Source organism: Aegilops tauschii, chromosome 3, assembly GCF_002575655.3.
Source record: "Aegilops tauschii subsp. strangulata cultivar AL8/78 chromosome 3, Aet v6.0, whole genome shotgun sequence".
Taxonomy (NCBI): Eukaryota; Viridiplantae; Streptophyta; class Magnoliopsida; order Poales; family Poaceae; genus Aegilops; species Aegilops tauschii.
Genome location: NC_053037.3, coordinates 22,233,698 through 22,238,042, shown reverse-complemented (window position 1 = coordinate 22,238,042; position 4,345 = coordinate 22,233,698). Strand labels below are relative to the sequence as shown.

The following is a 4,345-nucleotide window of genomic DNA, read 5'->3' as shown; positions in this document are numbered from 1 at the left end:
ATGTTCATGTTCGAGTCTGCTGTGAACCTAACTAAGATCACCAAGAAAACAATGAATACATAATTTCCTATCTGGCTTTTGTTGAATCAGAAATTCTGTAAAAGCTTTGAGAACTCAAAATGAGAATTCTACCAGCTTTGAAACGGTTAGGAGGCAGATGATTACATACATTGTGGCATCATACTATCAGCATAAGCACCCAATTCCAGCTACTTAGCATAAGATGATATGGCAAAATCAACTAATAAGAAGGGGCTGCAACCATAAATAATTGTAGAAGAAACCGGGTGTGCAAATACGTGGGTTCATAATCCTATTTGCCTATAGCAGGTGATGTTATGTATAGAAGTTTTTATTCTGCAGGTTTTCTTTTTATTAGAACAAACAACAGTAGCAAGATATTTTTCTCATATATTTATTGCTGTTGTAAGATAATATAATGACCTGATTTTTAGCATAAATTACATAATTAGAAGGCGTAGATGTATCTAGGATGTGTACTTCCTCATGAACTAAGCTATCTTTGCTGGAAGCACAAGTACCTATGGGCGCCATTGTGCTAGATCCGTGTTAATTTTCTTTTGCAAGGCGATGTACTTAGGTGACAGCACGTGGAATCACGAATTGCACATGGGTACGCTGAAAGAAAAGAATTGGGAAGACAGATGTGCACGAACCTTGTCTGAATCTGCCTGTTTGTTGGACTCTGAGCGATGGCTGGTTTCCAGAGGGAGATGACCTGACTGAGCCATCGCTTGGGCGGGCGCGTGTAGCAGAACCGAGCAGGTCCCCCCTACCGCTTGCCCTTCTCATCGGCCTGCTCCTTCCCCCTGTCGCCGGCCTCCTCTCACTCCCCTGTCGGCGCAAGCCGGCGGCAGCCGGTGACCCTCTCCTCTTTACTTTGTTCAGACGCTGGTTCTTATTTAGTTTAGAGGTATGCTACCCAAAACATATGTTCAATTTGGGTTAATAGATTTTGTAGACTGAATTAATGCGATACGAAAATTATCCGTCACCCCGAAGGTTCTTCCCTGTTGGTTTTGAGATTAGTATTTTTGATCTCTGTTTGAAAAAGAACAAACAAGAACAGACTCACTAACACCCTCAGGTTCCTCCCTGTTGGTTTCAATATCAGTATTTTGATCTATGTTTGAAAACTATTAGAAAAAGGACAGATAAGAACACACTCATTAATACCCTCTAATATATTTTTAATTATGAACTCAGTTAGCTAAGCTTTACAGCATACATTTCTAATGGTTTAATACGTTGTAAGAATATAAAACACAAATAATTGTCTGCTATTCAGTTAAGGTTCATATACTTTGTAATTTTCAGCTACGATCACTTCTTAAGTATCCACATCTATTGGGCGGCTTGAGAATTCAGATTTTTTTTCCGTATGAAACCAGACTGGGTACAACTAATATGGCGCCATCTTTGCTTCTGTCTATGTACTTAGCCTTTCGGCCTCTGTAGCAAGTCAAAGTAGTAGCTGTTGTCCAGATGCATTATTTCATTATCTTTGTTCATCCTTTTGTTTGTAGTAATTTTTTAAAAGGTATTTTTATTAGAGTTAACTACACAACAGCTCGATGTCTCTATCAAGGAAGATTTCAGTTCAATTTAGATGCTTACTGAGATAAAATTTCCCTTTTTGATCGACCTGACACCCATGCCCTGTTTCTGACAAAGCAGAGATCTTACTTCTGTCAAAGAGTATTGTTTATACGTGATAATATCTTGGTTCTCCATTTTCTGGCACTTTAACTAGCAGAGGTTAGCAGATTTTTGGCTCTCTATCCTAGCAGCTATCTCTCGATTCGCGGAACTAATGAGGTATTCCTTTTTCCTGTGCATGTGTAATTTGTTGTGGATTTTAGTTAGGTGTCGTTTAACAGTTAAATTTGACAGGATTTAAGCGGTGTAGAAGGGGGAGATACTGCGCAAACATATCAGGAAATTCAACAGGGACGTGTAATGGGTGATTGACAGTGCCAACAAACATGATGATGCAACTAATTCAGCTGCATCATTTATACTGTCAGCCTTTGATTAATGTGTATTTTATTTTATCTTCATCAAGGAAACTGATGTACTTTCCATGTGATGATGTGCTTGTTTCACAAAGACTATGAGAATTTATGTCATCAAATCAAAGATGGCCAATGAACTCTGTCAATACACTTTGATTTTTATTTTGTTGTTGTTATATCCCCCCCCCCCCCCCCCCCCCCCAAATAACCACATAATACTTGGTTCTAATTGGCTTTTTGCGCCATGGACGCAACAGGTCATCTAATACAATGAAAAGTAGCAGTAATCTGGATGCAGAGTGGAACGGTCGAGGATGTGCAGGTACCGACAGGTACCATGCAATTTTCGACCGTAAGTGCGCGACCCAATGTCCGATATTGAATGTGGACGCTAACGACGGACTCAAGAACGGCCATGTACTTAGTACGCCTGTAGAAATATAGAATGGCTAGAATATTTATATTGTATAGCAAAAGAGTTCTTGTGTTACAACGGGTGAGAAAACTACCACACTCCATGTTCTTTATTTCAACACATGACATCCCATATGTGTTGTCACTTATCCTCCTTTTCACCCTCGCCGATGGTAGCTTCAGTGTTCACATAATCACAACACGTTTAAACATTGTCAATTCTAAGGCGTCTGTTTCTCCCGGTATAAGATGATAAATCTATTTTTTTCATGAGGTTTTGCTGAGGTGTTCATTTTTCAATTCGGATCGGCACCAGTATGAAAGAAAGATGAATCATGCGCAATTAACTAAGGTTGCATCCTAAATAGCATTTTCAAAATGGTTATGGGGTAAATTAACATCATACTCAGATTCTACACATTTTTAATCAAATTCCATATATAACATATTAAATCTGGAGTTACAGTTTAAAAGATGTGGATAATAAAAAAACAATTGGTATGTACTATGCATGGGTTAATTAGCCCAATATCAGGGGGTTTCTGCAAAAGTGAGAATCAGACTTCAAATTGTTCTGCAGATTGATTTCCTAAAATTTCATGGGGTTTTCTAAAAAGCCGAAATCTGACTTAAAAGTGGACTGCAGGTTGATTAGCGGAAATATGAGAGGCTTTTCTGTAAATAGCATTACGGATCAAGAATACCTATTTTCTTTATTAGTAGGTAAATATTGTGTTATTGTATTGATTTAACCCACATAGGGTTATATATAGAGTACAATGTGGTATGAGACTTGGATTATAAGACAAGTCATGTCTCAATTATTTTTTATCTATCTCCTTATCTCTACTAATTTATACTTCTAAAATCCCCCAACAACTTAACAGGAGTAAAACGGATGATTACGTCTGAAATGAAGTCTTGTGCTTCCGTCATCTTTCCTATTGCGTCATCATCAATTCGTCTCTAATGGCTGATAGATCGACACCTAGGGCGATGACTGCGTCCCCTTCTGGTGCCTTCCTTATCTCTTCTCTATTCCCTCCCGCGGCCACATCCGGAGTGGCGTGGAGGCTAGTGACGAGGCAGACGATGTTGACTGTTGTTGCTGCTAATATATAGCTATAGACGTAGCTGTAGATGGCGCTGTCGAGGTTGCCGGTCATGTAGTAACCATGGCCGAGGTAGTCCTAGTATATGGTGTAGTCATCGTGGATGATGTAGCAACACAAAGCCGGAGGCCAAAAAATGTGCTATATAATAGATGACGGAGCTGCAGTCGTGAACGATTCATGTTGTGGATGTCAGAGAGTGTCGTCGACGATGAGACCATCAATTTTGCCTGGACCGGAGGAAACCAATCGAGCACACATTAGTTCTGCCAGCACCGTGTGGCCATGAAATGGGTCGTCACTAAAGGGACGCCGTGTCGATGCAGTCGTGTCTTTGTAGATGACATGGTCTCGCTGTCGTCGGGAATGCGTCTTGCAGTGATACGTTGTAGATGTCTATCTTGTGGACTAGGTGACGGCAGTGTTGACAAAGATGTTGGTGAAAACAACGGATTGATTAATATGATTCTTCATGAATCACTCTTGGCTGATGTAGAAGAAATGTTGTAGCATCCGATATGTGACAGCCTTCGTTGGGGAAATCCAAGAAAACGGAGGAGGGGACACTGAAAGCGTTAGGTATGCCTTTGTCGTTGAGATCAATGTGCTCGATTTTTTTAAGAAAGAAGTATATTAATATCACGAAGATACCAATTACACCTGGCTTTCGTATAAAAAATAAGTCGAAAGGCATTAAGGATACACACAGCCAAAAAATATATAGAAAAAACAGTAGAAAGAAGACCACGCCACGGTGAACCATCACTAGCATCAGCAGCACTC

The 4,345-nt window shown here is 39.9% G+C and overlaps 1 long non-coding RNA gene across 1 annotated transcript; it reads left to right on the top strand.

The window, feature by feature from the left end:
• The first annotated feature begins 326 nt into the window (after positions 1 to 326).
• Positions 327 to 2,198, top strand: LOC120976379 (uncharacterized). The gene is made up of 2 exons (XR_005771721.3): positions 327 to 1,839; positions 1,915 to 2,198. It is a non-coding gene; the product is annotated as an uncharacterized lncRNA (long non-coding RNA).
• The last annotated feature ends 2,147 nt before the right edge of the window (positions 2,199 to 4,345 follow it).